Source organism: Lissotriton helveticus, chromosome 7 (genome assembly GCF_964261635.1).
Source record: "Lissotriton helveticus chromosome 7, aLisHel1.1, whole genome shotgun sequence".
NCBI classification, from domain to species: domain Eukaryota; kingdom Metazoa; phylum Chordata; class Amphibia; order Caudata; family Salamandridae; genus Lissotriton; species Lissotriton helveticus.
Window position 1 is genome coordinate 1,795,166,460 of NC_136068.1, and position 19,402 is coordinate 1,795,185,861.

Sequence of the window (19,402 nt, forward strand, 5' to 3'; positions counted from 1 at the left end):
ATTAGGACAGGAAAACAGCATGTGTGCCAAATCGGCTGCGTCGGCAAGGCATTTGGGGCATTTTGTGCGATCACTGTAGGAATTATTAGGAGACCATTTGGAGATTCTTTCAGGGGTGTAGTATAACATGCAAGTTGTTCTGAATTGTTGGAGCCTTAGACTAGATGAACGTACTCGTTTATTGACATTTATCAAGGAGCACTCTATCTGTTTGGGTGTAATGTTTGAGCCCAACAGTCTGCTCCATTTGTCAGCCAATTTTATACAATCGTTTGATTTGAGATCGATTAGGAGTCTATATGCTTCGCTTATTACTGACTTATTTACTGGCGGGGGGTTAGCGGTCCAAGATGGCGGAGTGAGGATCTGCGCCGAGCAGCTCACTCGGAGGTTTCTCTCTCTCCCCTCTATGGAGTAATGATAACGATGCAGTAGCTGTACTGAAAGCTGAAAAGCTCCATGTTTTGACCTCAGAAAGGGAGCAGGCGTTTTTTGCAAGAAAAGAAAAAGCTTGCTGATGGCTTCAGGAGCTTTAACGCAGCGCTAGTGGTGGTGCTTCTTCACCAATGCTCCGGCTCTCAGACAGAGCTAAGCTCTTCCGGCGGACGATTCACGGCCTGCTTGGGTGGTCAGGGCTCGGCTGGTTTGGTCTCGATCTTCGTGCACCGTACACCTGGTGGCCAAGGAGGATGTCTCCGAAGAACCCTCCACGGACAACGCGGAATAACAGACAGCCGGCAGGAGCCGCCGCGCCTCCTCTCCCCCCCGTCCGTAACCTCACAAGCTACGATAACAGCTACGGTAACAGCAGCGCCTCTCTCAGCCACCGTGACCCCAGGGGGTGTTGGAAATACCACACTGGAGAACGTCTCTAGCGCCGCCAGGGATGGACGGAAAAAGGAAAAGAAAACACCTTCCTCGTCTGTTGGGCTGATGGAAGCTGCAACGGTGTCTAACACGATGGGAGGTCCGCACCAGGAGAATGGAGATATTGGCAGACAGGTACAGAGACCTTCTAATTTACCCCCGGGCGCACACATTAAAAAACCTGGTCAGACTGCAACCAAAGCTACAACTAAATCGGTGGCTAAATCAGTGGCAGGAAGGGGGGGCCAACTGGGAGTGAAATAACCAGTGCACCTCACGCTTTAGTGACTGGAAAATTAGGGGAAACATCTGATACAGTGGGGGACAAACGATTAACATTGCAGAGCAGCAGCGCTCCTGTGGTTTTCGAAGGGACTTATAGTAGCTCTTTAATAGAACAGTCAATGATACAGACTAGCGAATCAGTAGCTGCCGAAGAGGTTGGAATGATGGATAACTTATGTCCTGATATAAGTACAGACACACAGATTTCCACAGGAGGAGCGAATGCTGACAACACAGGTTTACTACCCCCTATCGAACCAGCTACTACTGTCCCTGCAGTTGAGGCGGATGGGTTAGTGGAGGATAGTGTGGCGCCTATAAAACCTGTAGAACTTATGAAACGCACTGAGTCTATTGAACTGATTGAACTGATCGAACAAGGCTCTTTCGAAGATTTTGACGTCGAAACAGATGATGAGCGGGGCAAGAAGGGGGAGAAGGATGACCACTTAGATAATTTGACAAAAGCACGAATAAAGATAGGGTGCAAATATAAAAGCAAGCCCAGAGCAAAGAAAGGCAGCAAAGCTGGCACCTTATTAAACCGGCCTATCGCAAACAATAATCAAACTTCGAAAAAGATTTTTCTGGACAAAAGTCCATTGAAAAAATGAATTGAAGCTAAAGGCTTAGTTAAAAATATGACATTGAGACTATCAGGAGCCAGCCCCACAGAGTTAATGCCCTGCACTACCGTAAGTCCTATCACTTTGGAAAGTAGTGCCCTAACTAGTCCGTCATTGGACGGATTAACCGATCAAGCACTGCTGTTGATACATGAGCTCGTGGCTGACTCACCAATAATAAAAGCTGATACTCCACAATTTAACGCAATTGCCACTACTTCAGCGATAGATGCCACCCTTCCCTCCCCTGGGGGTTCTTCTCTTGTACCAACACCTCCTTCAGCCAATCTAGAGATAGGTAAACATATGAGTGCTTCTAAAATGGGACACAGCCAAAGGCAAGAATCAACCGATTCCTCTCCACTAGACATAATACTCCAATTACTGAGCAATCAACGGGCTGAAGCGCAGGAACACTATCTACAATTGAGGGAGGACAATAGCAAAGTACAATCTTCTTTACAGGAACTTACCACCAAATTCGGGGGGATATCACAGGATATTGTTGAACTGCAACGACGGGTGGTTGAGATGGAGGAAACGAGCACAAAAACGACGCTTGCAGTTGACAAACACGAGACTCAACTTTCAGTGCTCCCACAGAAGGTTGAAGATTTGGAGAATCGACAGAGACGATCTAATCTAAGACTTTTTGGTATACCGGAGGGATCAGAGGGATCTGATCCGAGGGCCTACTTAGTGGGGCTGCTTCAGAAAGCATTCCCAGACCTAGCGGACTGGAACTGGGATTCACAAATCCAGCGAGCCCATCGTCTTCCTCTGGTTCAGAGAAACAGGGTGAATCAATTTCCACGTCCCTTTCAAATTTTTTGGGGCAATTTTTTATTGCGCCAGGCTGTTTGGCAGAGAGCTCGTCCCAATACCCCTGTAGCCATTGGTGAGCTTACAGTTTTTGCTCGCTCCGATCTAAGTAAAGAAACAATGGACAGACGGTGGATGCTACGCAAGCTGATAGATCCAATTAAGTCTAGCGGGGCTCAGGCATTTCTCCAAGAACCTGCCCGTCTCAAGGTCATTCAAAATGGACGTACTCATTTTTTTACAGATGCAAAGGAAGCAGAAGCATATTTAGCTGGTATCAGCGCGGACAAGAGCAAGACTTAAAATTAGCCCAAAGAATTGGCTTTATTAGCATGCGTAAAATGCTAACTCTTATTGGAAGCTTCTGCATTTAGGAAAATATTAGCTGCACGGGGGGCTTTTTTAATTTTATGCATCACTGTGAATTTGAAAAACGTTTAGTTTGCTCTTTTCTACTTAGTTTACAAACTGTTAAAGATAGAGGGAGGGTGGGGGCCTCTTAAGGTGACTTGCTATGCAGGCTGCCTCTCCAGCGGCAGCAGACGCAGAAAGGTGGCTCTTCCCCGGCCGTGGTAAGAGCTAGGGGGGAGGGGGTGCTTTTCTCCGCAGGATGGGGGGTGGGGGGTGGGGGGGGGTAAAAATTAGAAAAATTTGCTTTCAGGCTGATGGGGTAGATTGCTGCGAGGACTGTTTAATTGTTTTTGCTGTTCTGTGTACTAATGGCATCAGAATTAGGAAACTTACTAGGACATTTGGACACTTTGGACATTCAGAGATAGGTTTATTTTATTTCCTACTTTTAAATGTATGAAATCAAATGCTTAGCTTGGAATGTAGTGGGGCTTAATAGTAAAAACAAGAGACGCTTGATAAAAGAAGAATTAAAATTGTACAACCCTCATGTTGCTCTCTTATCCGAAACGCATATTGCGGGGAAGGATCAGAAGTTACTCAACCAATTGGGATACGACATCGTAGTTTGTTCCACCTTTGGGTACTCCACAAGAGGGGTTGCTATTCTTAAGGACAGACGATTCAGGGCTGAAATAATACAAACCTCCTGTGGCAAGGGTGGCAGATGGGCAGTATCGCAGATTAGCTTCGAGAATCACAAATATGTTCTATGCGTGGTTTACGGCTCTAATACAGATGAGCCTATTTTTTTTGACCAACTGAACATTAAACTCTTGGATTGGGAGGGAGAACTTATTATCATGGGAGATTTTAATTGTATCATGGACTACAGAATATACACAACCAGGTTCAGCAGCTATCAAAGGATGCATAAAACCAGGTTGTCCATTCTTGATCTATGCCGTATCCATAACATTAAAGATGCTTGGCGGTATTTATACCCAAAAATACCGGGGTATACTTACTATTCCGCGCCTCATAAACTGTGCTCAAGATTAGATATGGCATTAATAAGTGACAATCTATTGAAGGTTAGCTCCATGGCCTTATGCCCCCGAATCTCTTCTGACCACAATGCAATAATACTGATTTTAACAACAGCACACATCAGGGCTTCTCCCAGACCATTCTCCTTTCCCAGACACTTAGTTTCAGATACACTTTGTATGACGCAGCTAAAATTACATATAACAGAATTTATAGATATTAACATAAACTCAGCTACACTTGGTATGGTATGGGATGCTTGCAAAGCAAGTATTAGGGGTTTCACTCAGGCATACATAATTAGACAAAACTCGGAACGCAAAAAACACAACGACATGCTGATCTCAAAAATAACCACCCAAGAAGAGTTACTGTCCTCAGCACTCCGATTAAATTTATCAACGACCACAGAAATTGGCCTTAAACTTGGTTTATTATAAAGTGAAGCGAAGACTACGTTTATACAGAAAAGTATTACTAATATACATAAGTTTAAAATAACACAATACGAGGGGGGGGACAAAATTGGAAAAATCTTGGCCTACAAGGTTGCTGAGGATAGAGCGGACTCCACAATTACAAATATTCGGGGGGCTGGTAACAAGATCTATAATCAGCCACAAGATATATTAGAACAATTTGCTGATTTTTATAGAACCTTAAATACTCCTGAAACTGAGCCTAATTTAGATGATATACAGGAATATGTCGAAGAGCATTCAATAAACAATCAGAACATTTTAGAGTTGGAGTCACTATCTGACGATATAACTATGACAGAATTACATCAAGCCATGGCTCTACTACCTGTAGGAAAAGCGGCAGGGGAAGACACAATACCTCTAGAGATATATAAATTATGCTCAGAGGAGTTAGAACATCTATTGCTGAAAGTTATCCAATCTGTAGGTTCAAATGGAAAAGCTCCCAAATCCTGGAATAGGGCGAAAATAATATTCTTCCTGAAGAAAGACAAGCCGAAGGAAGAAAGAGGGTCATATCGCCCTATTTCTTTGATAAATACGGACGCAAAAATATTTGCAAAAATTTTAGCATTAAGATTAGCCCCCATTATGCCTCAGATTATTAATCCACAGCAACATGGGTTCATAACTGGGAGAGACACCACAATACACGTTAATATGGCCATCACGGCATTTGACGTAGCAGAGACTGAATCCACCCCACTCGGCATGATTCTATTAGATGCTGAGAAGGCTTTTGACCGAGTGGGGTGGGACTTTCTCGGGTGCGTACTGTCCAAAATGGGGTTCGGGGGACAATTTTTGCGGAGTATACAGGCACTGTATGATAATCCAATGGCTTGCACTAGCTATGGGGGGCTGACCTCTCCAGACTTTTCAATCCAACGTGGTACTCGCCAGGGATGTCCCTTATCACCTCTTTTATTTGCCCTCTCATTAGAACCTTTTTTGTTTGCCCTTCAGTCCCAAATCCAGATTGCACCCTTTAGATCAGGCTCACAGGAGCTAAAAATAACAGCATATGCCGATGACAACGCGGTCTATTCAGAAGATATTGTCGAGGCACTAAAGGGAATTGCCCTATAGGCCGGAAAATTCAGGAAGGTGTCTGGTTACAAACTTAATTTACAAAAGACACAAGTCATAGCTAATTATACTCCAGCCGTGATAGTACCTGAGATCTGCAAAATCGCTACCTACTTAGGGGTCAAAATAACGGCTAAACTACAGGAAATTAACAATATAAACTATAATGAACTAACTAAATCCACTATTCTATCATTAAAAAAATGGCTCAGACTACCCTTGAACCTAATCGGCAGAATCAATCTAATCAAGATGAAGGTATTGCCTAAATATGTGTATTTATTTCGATCTATCCCATTGGCGCTAAATAATCAGTTCTTCAAGAAACTCGATGGAGCACTTAGCAGCTTTATCTGGGGCTATAAAAAAGCGAGAAGGTCGCTGAATCTTATGAAAATAATATAAACGAGGGAGGGCTTAATTTTCCTGATTTTAAATTGTATTTTTGGTCTGCCTTTGTCATTCGCCTTCGTTCTCTACTTAATGGAGGAGGGGCATTATTCTTCCACTCTTTTATGTTAAAATCCGATTCAAATATGTTTTTGTTTAGAACAAACGACCCCAATTACTACAAAAGGGTTAGATTTAAGACCGCAAGGGACATAATAAAGATTTGGGGCAATATACTAACCTTTTGTAAAACTAGCTTTTTTCACTCAAAGTTGCCGTTGTGGGGCAATCCGGGTCTTCCAAGTATCTTTATTGACAACATCACACTCGGCTGGTCCAGGTCAGGAATTACCGTTTTAGGGGATCTATATGGCATACAAGGATTCTTAGACTTCAACACCCTTAAATTGTTATATGACCTATCTGAAAACATGAGGTACAAACACTTACAACTACATGATTATCTGATTAACAAAAAACAAGTTCTGGAGGTTTCTGATTGCGATATCTGGACCTGCTTATATTCCCTAAAAAATAGTCCACCATTTCACACTAGGAAGCTGGCGGAAACATATGAATCTGTACCCAGTATATTTTATAGCCTTGCCCAAGCTCAGGACAATATGTTATTGACTGTTGCGGCTCAGCCTACATTTCACAAACAGATGTAGAGGTATTAAAAAAATTACTTACCTTTAATCCTAGTTCAACATCATTGGTTTCCTAATTGAATTCATAAACATAAAGTGATTGCTGTGTGAGGAGTCGCAAAACCCTTTTACTAAAGAGAATAAAAAAAGTTACTTAACTGCAACTATGGTTCTCCAGTATTGGTATGTTTCATAGATTCACATGCTTGAATCATTCCCACCATCGAGTTGGGAGTCCTGACGTACAATTGAAAAACCAATACAAGGGGTAATGGCCGCAGCCTAGACGAGCTCTCTCCCTTCCGGGGCTTTTTCCATGATCCTAAGCCATCCACGAACGAGTGCTGCACTGCGGTGATGGGGGCTTGACTTCCGCCCCCCCCCCACTTGTGACCCTCTGGACCCCCTGGCGGGGCGTCCGCCTCCCGGGACTGTCCGAACTCTGAGGTGCTCCGGTGAGGAAATGGCGGACCCGAGGTACGGCCAGTGAAGACCAGTGGCCCGGGAACGTGGCGGTGATCCTTCCGTGAGGGATCTGATGCCTGTGGTGAGGTGCGATGCGTGACAGCGGCGGCACGAGACCCGCGCTGGTGGGTCTGTGACACCTTCCTCGGCATGGCGTGGAAGAGAGTGCTGCCTCAGTGGATGCCCTGAGAATCGAGGCTCCGGCTTTGCGGCCTAAATGGTGAGGAGGGCTGGGCCGCGGCCGACGGACCGGTGCGGAGGCCCTGCCGGGATCTGAGGAGGGAAAATTTGCATGGACTAAAATGGGAGAAAAAGGTGACTGTTGAGGTCTCGCTACTAAGAGCGGACTTTAAGAAAATGAATGAGAAGGTTAAGGACCCTAAAATAGTGACAAGCGCCCTGCAGACGGACACATCAGAACTCTAGAGACAGATGCTCGACTTGCAGCATAAACAGGCAAGAATGTTGCAACAGCTGGATGATTATGAAGGTCGAGCCGGACGGAATAACATCCGAATTTTAGGGGTTCCGGAGCGGACGGAGGAGCCGGCCATGGACCTGTGCGTGGAAGAGTTAATCACAAAAAACTTAAAGCCCAAGACATTGTCCAGCTACTTTAATATAGAAAGAACCCTCAGGGTACCGGCTGGTAGACCTAAGCCGGGTGCACCGCCGAGACCCCTGATCGAACTGGTGTTCAATTGCCGAGATTCAATTACCGAGATAGGGACATAATACTGCAGACCTCATGGTCCAGCCCGCCCTTGAAGATAGATAACTATGAGGTGGCGCTCTTTCCGGATTTCAGGGCCAAGGTTCAGGTGCAGAGAAGAAGCTTTCAAGCGGTGAAGAAGGAGCTGAGAGATCGAGAGGTGAAATACGCGATGTTCTTCCCTGCACGGCTGCAAGTGGAGTTGAATGGCAAGTCATGGTTCTTCGACTCACCGGAGGCAGTTTGGGACTGGATGGAAGGCTGGAGCATGGTGGGAAGCCGCAGGAGAGACCGCCCTAACAGATCTGGCCCACAAAGAGGAGTCCGGCTGGAGGCGGCGGGTGCTGACCCTATTGCGGAGACTAGAAGACTGGAGGAGCAGGACTGATAACTCTGGCGTTGGTCTGAGGAGGTTGGATCTGGCAATATACGCAAGTAGAGGGACATTGATGGGGGAGTGGTAAAACTCACTGAGGTGAGAATGTTTTTGCACTCGGGGATCTATGACATGATGATATTTGCTGACTATACTGATGTGATATGACGTTGCTTTGTTATCGTATAAGTAGATGATGGCTATGTAATACGATGAATGTGATGTGTATCTGCAATGTTCTGTTTTCAATGCTCCTATTCAATGCAATAGACTTAGCTGTGATGATGCTAGCTTTATTTGCAAGTTGCGTACAGAAGTGATTGCCGTATTATTGACCTCTTGGGATATATGGATCGCCGTGCTAAGGGATGTGGGCTGAGCAGGATTCAGTGCTCTCTGTCCTCTCCTTTGAATGTCAATGGATTAGGATTGTGGAGAAGTGTGGCTCAATGGTTAGAGCGGCAGATCCTGATGCAGAGGTCTGGGCCAGGACCAGGGTTCAATTCCCGCCTCGGTGGGTCTTGGGCTCAATTTCCCCGGACCTGATAATTCTCGCCTCGTGCCTATTCTAATCATGGGTCCCACTCTGCAACTCTGGGCAATAGCTTGCTTAATCTCCACAACGGCCCCAACAGCGCTAGGATGCCTGGCTTCACCTTCGGGGTGCCCAGGAGTGGGCACTTCACAGGGAAAGGCCAGGAAGGGTTCCACAGCAGTATGTGTACAGCGCCTTGAGACCCTTTCGGGGGTGATTTTTGCGCTACATAAGCACTACATTTACATTTATTTATTTAGGTGATAAAATAAAACGAGGTATCATCCAGCAATACCTGAAGAGACAATCCCCAGATCTTGTTCTCCTGCAGGAGACTCACTTGGTTGGTAATAAGAGTAAGGCGCTTAATAGATTGGGGTACAGGCTCCTAGTGCATGCTGAATATACTATCGGGTCTAGAGGCACAGGTATCCTGGTTCGGAAAAACACACCATTGATTGTACATAACACATGGTCAGAGGGGACCGATTTGCGGTAGCTGAGGCCCAGTGGGAGGGGAGGGCTTTGAATATAATTTCTGTTTATCTGCGACCAGCGTTGGGTAGAGATGTCTTAATAGAATTAGGCTGAATATTGACTAACCTTCCTGACGTTACCTTGCTAATGGGCGGGGACTATAACATGACAATGGACGATACGTTCGATAGATACCCGCAGAGGCAGGGGGCAAGGCCGAAGGAGCTTATGGCGGAATTTCCGAGGAATTAGTCCTTTCAGATGTGGGAAGGGAACTGCAAAAAGTAGGCTCTGACTTTACGTACTTTTCTAGTGTGCATGGCAGTTTCTCCTGAATAGACTACTTTTTAACATACACGGCCTCAGTGGGCAATTTTAGACAGCCCCGGATGTATCCCCGAGGTATTTCAGATCACTACCTAGTGGGAGTGGACTTCACTCACGGTGAAAATCAACAGCGCTGCACGATTGTGATTAACCCGTGGCTGTTATAAATTCCAGATATCAGGGAGGAGCTTGGGGTGCAGACTGGGTACTTCCTAGAAGAAAACTTAGGGTCGGTGGATTCGGTGTAAACTATATGGGAAGCATATAAAGTGGTTATGAAGGGATATGCCTTGTCGTTGAAAGTGAAATATATTGCAAAACGGCATACGATTCTAGTACAGCTGGAGGAAGCCCTTCGAGAGCTTGAGGCGGCTCACGCGTTATGTCCTTCAGAGAAGAAACTGCATTGCTTGACGTTGAAGCAGGAGAAATACAAACTCAAGGCACGGGAACACATGTTGGCTAAACAAGCAGCTACCCAACATAGGCTATATGAGCTTGGAGACAGGGCAGGAAAGACGCTAGCGTGGCTAGAGAGGAAGGAGCAGGGTGCGCGGTGGGTGCCTCGACTAAAGCTGTCAAGTGGTGCGGTTCTTCAATGCCCCGGCGAGATAGCGGAGGCATTTGCAGACTACTTTGAGACAGTGTATTCTCCCTCCACAACATATACATCAGAAAAGTTGCGTCAACTGCTGGCAGATAGTAACGTACCGACGCTTTCGGATATAGATAGGGAGCTATTGGACGCTGATTCATCCAATGAGGAGATCCAAATAGCTATCGGTCAAATTAAGTCTGGGAAGGCGATGGGGCCCAACGGTACCCCGGTGGAGTTCCTCAAGGCTGTGGCCTCCCAAGTGGTTCCGCACCTGCGGGCAATGTATCAGGAAAACTGGGAGAAGGGGATTCTGCCACCTGACCAGCGTCTAACCAGTATTGTGGTTATCCATAAGGCCGTAAGCCGGTGGACGATTGTCGCTCATATAGGCCGATCTGGATCAATGTTGAGGCAAAGGTTTTGGCAAAAGTCCTCGCCACGAGGCTGGGAACAGTGATCTCTTCTCTAGTGCACCCGGACCAGTCCGGCTTCATGCCTGGGAGAAGCACGGCTCTGAACATCCGCAGGCTCCATAATGTGCTGGCGCGTCGGTAATAACTGGATGAGCACGCAGTCATACTGTCACTTGATGCATCCATGGCATCGATTCAATTGAATGGCCATATCTTTTTGAGGTTCTTGTGAGAGCAGGGTTGGGCCTCAAGTTTATACGGTGGGTGAGGCTGCTATATACCGATATCCAGGGGCAGGTTAGAGTCAACAACTAGGTTAGAGTCAACAACTATACGTCCCGAACTTTCACCCTAAAGAGAGGCACCAAGCAGGGGTGTCGCCGTTGCTATTCTCCCTCATGTTGGAGCCCTTGGCAGCATTGATTTGGCTTGACGTAATGGTAAAGGGTTTACGATGGTCACTAGTATGTGAAGATAGAATATCTCTTTATATTGCTATATCTTACTTATCCGTACAGATCCATCCACACTGTTCTTAACATTTTCACGAAATATTCGGGGTACTCTATTAATTGGAGTAAGTCCGTGCTGCATGTGCTAAATGGGCAGACCCCCGCCTCCCAAAATATTGTGCGCTGGTAGTCTCAGCGGACGGCTTTAAGTACTTGGGGGTCTTCGTCACGCCGGACCCGGCTCTCTTTTATAGCTGCAATTTGGCACCCCCGTTGGCCAGGCAGTGCGCTGATGTTAAGCATTGGAGATCGCTGCCTCTGTCGCTGGTAGGCCGTGCGGCTCTTTTTAAAATGCTGGCTCTCCCACGATATTTGTACATTCTCCAGATCTGCCCACACAGAATTCCGAATACATACTTTGTTTCAGTGGAAGAGGAACTGCGCACACTACTCTGGGATGGTAAAGCCCAGAGGATCGCGCTTCAGAAATGAATGAAAGGACGGTATGATGGGGACATCGCGCTGCCTGATGTACGGTTGTATTATTGGGCCTCGCAATTGGTGGCTGTAAATAGATGGCGATACACCCCGCTGGATGACCCGGCATATGCCCTGGACAGGTATCATTTGATCGTTCAGGTTATCTTCGGGCACTTTATTCCCGCACTAGGAAGCAGCGATATATCGGCCCCACTCAACATACGGTACAGATCTGGTGGTTAGCTAATTCATGTCTGGGCTTACTAAGGCGACACCATTATGGTCTTCGCAAAAACTCAGCATGCTCTGCCATCATTCGGGGTTCGACAGATGGGATATAATGGGTATTTTTACAGTCAAATACCTGGTAAAAAATTGAAAGATTCTTAGATTTCAGGAGTTATAAAAGACCTACTGATTGGCCCCGGGTGAGGTCTTTAGGTATCTACAAATTCAACATGCTTTGCAGGTGGCTTTCCCCAGTTGTGAGGACATACCGGAATTGCCACCCCTTGAAGACCGCTTGCTAGATTAGCCGCTGCAATCCAAGGGGATCTCCCTGACTTATAGAAAACTTAGTAATAATATGCCTAATTCCTTTGGAAAGCTTAAAGAGTGCTTGGAGGGGGACCTTGGGCCGATTGAAGAGGAGGATTGGAGAGAGGCGCTGATGTCGTCTAGAGAGGCTGCTATCACACTCACATTTCGACTAATCCAGCTTCGTATCCTACACCGCTCCTATCTGACGGCGAATACACTAGCAAAAATTGGGTCTCGACGTGATGACCTGTGTTTGAAGGGTTGCCACCAGTCGGCTACCTTTTATCATATGGCGTGTGACTGCTAGTTAATGCAGAGACTATGGGACAGGGCCACAACTCATGTGCAATCTGCACTGGGGAAGGCGTTCAGTCTGACGCCCCGATTGGGCTTGCTTGATATATTGGAGGATACAGACATTACTGAGACAGAGCAGCAGTTGGCAACGCTGGGCTTCACGCTAATCAAGAGGGAAATAGCGAGAGGATGGGGCGGAGTGGCACCGCCGGCGGTGGCGGTACGGCAGAAAGAACTGGACAGATGTATGGTAGCTGAGAAAGAAGTGTTTACAGCTAGGGTGTGCCCGAAGAAGTGGCATAAGAAATGGTCCCGGTGGAATTCCTATTGGGGGAGATATGTGTACCACCTGTGGTGGAATTGGAAATACGAAGACGGGGAAACAAATGTTTATTACGTTTGTTGTTTCACCCTTGCTCCTAAGTGCGGTGCTAAATGTAACTTGCAAGTGTTCGGGGTAAAAATGGTTGTTTTGGGATGGAGGAGCTTCGCGCGAGTCCAAGATGGCTGCGTGAGCTTTAGGCTCTTGAGACCCCCGCCGCCTACGGTCACATCCTGATCTTTGTCCTGTTCCCCGAAAGTGGAAACTTAAGGCAGAGAGAAAGTGGCGCCGGATGCTGGGATCCGCTTCTGATTCTTCAAGAGGCCCGAGCGGCATCGACGGCAAGTTTGCGGCCTAAGTGCAGGTGGAGCCGGGGCCTTGGATCATTCTCCAGCCGGGCCGAAGTGCAACAATAGCGGGGCCGTTGACCGGAAGTCGCCGGTCCGCCCCTGCGTTCAGCCTGGATCGACGTTGGCCTGCGTGTGGCCGCCCCGGCTGCGCTAACCATCTTACTACGTAGGGAGGCTGGTGCCCATGACACCACCGGACGCGGCGCCTGGACGCAGCGCCGTGAAACAGGCTGCTTAAGGAGACAGATGAGGGACCAGTGAGCTGCTGAGGGCGGCGTGGCTCCCGGGGCCATAGATCTACTCGTGGGGCCCGGGTGCACCCGGATTGCTGACGGAGGACAGGGCAGAGAAGAGCGGCCCTTGAGTGTGGAGGCCCCACTGGTTGGCATTGGCAAGACGTTCGGAGTGGGGATGCCCCGGATGACAGGAGGGGCCCGCGTAGAGGAGAGCGGCCGATTACCCGAGGACGGTGCGGTTGGCACGGAGACTGGTTGGAAGCGCTGATGATGGTGCCATACGAGGTGATAGAAGGCCGGTGAGCGGGCGGAGAGACTGTCCCGGACCTGGTTGGTACTCTGGGTCATCAGAAGGAAACCTCGACAGCGAAAGATACTGGTGGTCGACTGAGAGTGTGGGGGCGCAGGCCTGCGGTCGACGTTGATTTTTGGTATCACCACAGGGCAGTCGGGGTTCGTTCTGAGCACGGACCCAAGATGGCGGATAAACCCGAAGGGGAGAAACAGCAGACCAGATCGGCCAGGGGGTCTCGCTACGTTCAAACCAACAAGTTGGACAGATATACGCTACCCAAGAGCTCGCCTTCTGGGCCTGGTAGACCACAAGATGGAGGTGGAGAGGCCTCGAGTCCTACGTTAGATCCTACACTTCAAGACCTCACTTGGACAGAAGATGGAGTCGCTGGACCACAAGTTCGACACTGTCAGTATAGAGGTCAATCTAATCCGAGCTGATCTCACCAAAACCAGTGAGAGGTGGAAATCATTGGATTTCAAAACGGCGAGCTTGACGGATGACGTGGTGCAGTCGCAGCAAGAGGTTCAGAACCTTAAGGCCTCAAGTGACTTGGCAAGCCGCAAGCTGGACGACTATGAAGGGAGGGCCCGAAGAAACAACGTGCGCATAATTGGAGTCCCGGAGAAGGCCAAAGGTCTGAGCCCTGACCTTCATCATCTGAAACCGAAAGGGTTATGGAACTTCTTTACGATAGAGCGGGCACACCGAGTTCCAGGGGGACGGCCGCGTCTGGGGGCCCTACCTCGGCCGATGATTGTGAGGATGCTCAACTTCAGAGACTCTATCCTGCAAGCCTCCAGATCAGGGGGCCCTCTGAAATACGAAAACAACACCCTCAACTTTTTTCTGGACTTTACCCAGATGGTTCAGAGACAACGGCAAAGTTTCCTGGGAGTTAAGAGGAAACTCAGAGACAAAGGAATTAAATATGCCATGTTGTTTCCTGCTAAGTTGCAAGTCGAAATTGCTTCAGACCGGGTGGAGAGCCTTGCCTCCCTGGAGGAGCCCCAGAGACGAAGCGGTGAAGATGGAGAGGGCTCGCAAGAACAGGAATGATGAGTAACACCGTTGTCCGTGAAATTATGGTTTTGTTGAGAGGGGGTGTCCATGTATGAGACACTTCTACGGAGATGTTTTTCAATAATAGGGGCAAGAATATCCTGTGGGCAGTGCGGGAATGCGGGATGCCGATTTTCTCCTGAGATCTACCTTTAGATAGTCGGTTAGTTAGAGTATGGGGTGACAGGCACACTGCGAGTTGGGGGTTGGCGAAGACCGTGAGTAGGGGTGCAGGGTGGCGGGAGGGGGGTGGGGAAAGTTGTTGAATGATTGTTGTTTTTTTGTTCTAAATTTTCTTTCCTTTGGAGATGAATCAGTGATCTTATTGTGCATCTTCCTTATTTTCCCGTTTCCTTTTGCATCAGGTGAGAGTGAGATGATCAGAGGTCTGGTTTTTGGGTCCGATGGCGAGGTTAATCAGGGAGGGGGGATAAAGGTGCTAAGCTGGAACGTGAATGGCCTAGGAGATAGGATCAAGCAAGGGATGGTTAATCAGCTCATTAGAAGACACTCCCCAGATGTGGTTTTACTGCAAGAAATATACCTTGTTGGCAACCGCTGCCTGACCCTTCATAAAGGAGACTATAAGTTAGTGGCGCATACTGGATTAACTACGGGCTCCAGAGGGGTGGGTGTGTTGATTAAGAACTCCTTTCCTATGGCAATACAGTCAACCTGGTTGGATCAGAGGGGTCGATATGCTGGGGTGTCGGGACAAGTAGGTGAAAGGACGGTCACCATTTTGTCAATCTATGTCCTGCCTGGCCTGCAGTCCGACACCTTTCGAGACCTAAGCAAGGTGTTTCTCACCCTGCCCATGGGCGTCTTGATGCTGGGGGGTGATTTTAATGCGGTACTAGATAGAGAGATCAATAGGAATCTGCCGCAACCGCTTCTGCCATCGCAGAGATGGCTCTCAAATTTCCTGGAAACTCTGGGACTAGTGGATAGCTGGTGAGTACGCAACTTGACAGATACGCATTTCACCCATATGTCAGCTGCACACAAGAGTTTGTCTAGATTATACTACATACTACTGCCAGCGGCTATGGCAGCCACTATCCAAGATGTGCGATACCTGGGTAGAGGTATATCCGATCATACTCCAGTATGGCTGCGACTTTCATTTGGAGTGGAGGCGGTGGGCAAGGTGGCCCCTATCAGTGCATGGCAGCTGAAGGACCCGACCATAAAAAAGTAGATTATTAAGATATCAGATCGCTATTTCCGGGAAAACGTGGGCACGGTCAAATCGGCGCAGACTTTTTGGGAAGCATACAAGGTAGTGGCAAGGGGTGAGGTCTTATCATTGGTTGCGGCTAGGAAGAGGAAGCGTAGGGCTGAGATGACCAGGATGGAAGGCGAAGTGTTGAGATTAGAAGAGAAGGTGGCCAGAAGGTCGACACCGGAAGATATTCACCGCATGAAGCTATGTCAGGAAGAATATAGGAGCCTGGCCAGAGATAGAGCTATAGCTCAAAACAAAGCTATCCAAAGTAGAGTATATGAGCATGGGCAAAGTGACGGGCCAACAGGCGGTCGCTGACACCTTTTTGAATATTACAAGAGCGTGTACACCTCTGGAAATGGATTTACGGAAGCCGAAAACAGCGAAATGCTTAAAGATGTTGTCATGCCAGAATTAGCCGCTGATGATAACGATTATTTAGACTCCCCCCTTACGGATAATGTAGTGGCACAGGTGATCAGGGGGATAAAAAAGGGTAAAGCGACCGGCTCTAACGGGATACCGATAGAGTTGTATAAACTGAATGCTCATAAACTTGCCCCGTATGTCCGTGCTATGTTCCTTGAGAGCAAAGAGAAAGGCCTACTTCCATACGATCAGCGGGTAGCAAATATAGTGGTCACACACAAGGCGGGTAAACCCAGGTCACAGTGCTCTTCCTATAGGCCCATCTCTCTTCTGAACACATAGCCCAAAATATTGGCAAAATTGCTGGCTACTCGATTGGTTAAGGTGGTCACTACCCTCATACACCCAGATCAATCCGGATTCGCCCCGAAATACGGCATTGAACCTGAAAAGGTTACATGGAATTCTCGGGGGTGCCTCGTAAATACTGGAGCTGGCAGCATTGGTGTCCTTAGATGCCACTATGGCGTTTGACCGGATTGAATGAATGAATGAATTGAGCTTTTATATAGCGCAACTGTCATCCTACGGGTATCCTGGCGCTCATGGATTGAATGGAATTATCTTTTTGTGGCCCTGGCGAAGCTGGGTTTCGGTGAAGAATTTATTGGGTGAGTGCGACTACTATATGCTACTCCCCTAGCCAGAGTGGTGGTTAATAACTGCAGATCGAACGATTTTACATTGGAGCGGGGCACGAGGCAGGGTTGCCCGTTGTCCCCGCTGCTGTTTGCGCTGGCGCTGGAGCTGCTCGCGGCACGGGTTAGATGGGACAGGTCGATAGGGGGCTTCGGGTGGACGCCAGGCTGGGAGGATAAAATCTCTTTATATACCGATGATATTTTGCTATACCTTACCAACCCCGGAGCGTCTTTGATTTGTTTCCTGGATGTGCTTGGCATTTGTGGGAGAAGTCGGTGCTTTTTGTCATTGCGGGTAAGCCCCCTGTAGTACCACAGTCGTGTCCCATCCAGATAGAATCGACTGGGTTTAAGTACCTGGGTATCTACATAACACTGGACCCAAAACGTAGGAACACTAATAATTTGGTTCCTCCCTTGAGCAAATTCCAGAGTGATGTGTAGCGTTGGAAAGCCCTGCCCCTCTCATTGCTTGGAAGGGCAACATTATTTAAAATGATGGCCTTGCCTAGATTTTTATACGCACTACAGAACTTGATGGACCCGGTGCCGATCTCCTATTTTAAACAGATCGGAACGCTCCAGAGAGGACTTCTCTGGGATGGCAGGCCCCGAATAGCATTTGCGAAACTAACTCTCCCGTGGTATGACGGGGGAATTGGACTCCCGTTTATACGAAAGTATTATTGGGTGTCGCAGTTGGCGGCGGTGAACCATGTGGTCTGTGGTCCCCCGGGAGACCCGGGGTACGCTATGGATCCCGGGCTGGCGTTGGGCGGAGATATTAACAGAGCTTTATACGCCAAGCCAGGGCGATTTGAGTTGACAGGCCCAACGACACATGCGGTGCAGGTGTGGCACGCAGTTAATAGGTATCTGGATTGGGAGGGTAAACTGACTCTAGTAACTCCGCTGTTTAGCTTGGAGAAACTTGGTAGCTTATGGAAAACCAAGGTATTTGACAAGTGGGAACTTATAGGGTTTGCCCAGATAAAGGACATGTGGGGAGGAGGGGGGATATGTACGTTTGACTTTCTTAAGAAACAATATAGTATGCATGATACTGAACACTATAGGTATCTACAGGTGAGACATTCCCTTCCTGAGAAGACTATTTCCTTAATATACAAGAAATTAGTTAATAAAATGGAGGACCCTCTTGGTCGAATCAGAGGGCAATGGAATGAAGACGGGTAGGAGTTGGACAATGAGGATTGGGTTGCGGCTATTTCCTCCCCGAGGGTGGCAGCGATCCAGATGAGGCTTCGCTTAGTGCAACTAAAGATCTTGCATAGAACATATATTACAGGACCCCGGCTGGTGCGTATGGGGCGAGCAGAGAGTGGAGATTGCAGGAGGGAATGTGGAGAACTTTCATACATATTCTTTGGCATTTTGGGGTTATCCAGACATACTGGAGGAAAATCCATGACGTGATGAAAGAGGTATAGGGGAGACATGCGTTCGGAGGCTCGTAGGTGTCTGTTGAATGTGTGAGAACCTACAGATCTGAATGAGAGCCAGAAGCAATGGGCTACACTTGCATATACGGTGGCGAAGCGTAATATTGCTCAGCTGTGGGGGGTGAAACAGTCGCCTCGGGTATCTAGATGGGCCGAAGATTTAGACTGGTGCATGTTCAGGGAAAAATCTGTATATGTGGCCAGGGGGTGCCCTGAGAAATGGGGGAGGGTCTGGGGGCCGTGGAATAGCCACCTGGGAGATATCTGTGAACCACCGACGCCACGATCGGTTTCGGAGGCGCGAGTTCCCAAAGTATGTAAATGGTTGTAATTAATTATGCTAATGTGACATTCAGACCAACGTGATGAGAAAATGTAACTCACTTGATGCTTGTTTAAGTCATTGTGTAATGTTGTTTCTTTTTCTTTTGTTAAGAAAAATATTTTTTTAAATGACTGTTTTGTCTGTCATGCAACTTTTCAATAAAAATATTTTTTTTTAAAAAAGAAAAAAAAACAATACAGGTTATACATAGCTTAGAAGGTGTATAAAACATTCACTACAGTAACCTATCCAGATCACTGACTTTATATCACGGGACAAAATATAGACTACCAAAAATATCGATGCCAAAATATCGACAGACAAAATATCGAATTCCTATCTACAAACAGGTAAGTACTAAAATATTGAATCCAAAATATCGTTTAAAAATATATACGTTGTAAAATTATTGAATTTCTTAAAAATAGTGTAAAATTAAAAAAATATTAAAAATAAATAACTTAAACATACTTAAAAATACTTAAATTACCTTAAAATTATTAAATAATGAAAGTTATAAAAAAACATACAATCATATTTGTTAAAACATATATATATTCACTGAAAAAACCATAGGTTATAGACCATATATAGTTAGGAATTAGCATTTAAAAAACCTCAGTGATGTCATTTGAGATGTCATCAGTGATGTCATCAGTGATGTCACTGACCATGTCATGAATGATGTAATATGTGACATGATCAGCAGTGGATTGCGGGTGCGCGATATATAGTTAGTGCAACTAACTATATATGGAATTTCAATG

At 47.1% G+C, this 19,402-nt stretch overlaps 1 protein-coding gene across 18 annotated transcripts in view; it reads right to left on the bottom strand.

The window, feature by feature from the left end:
* Window positions 1–19,402, bottom strand: part of LOC144770773 (phospholipase A2 inhibitor NAI-like) — a 1,245,443-nt gene that overhangs the window by 499,954 nt on the left and 726,087 nt on the right. The gene's annotated exons all lie outside the window — the stretch shown is intronic.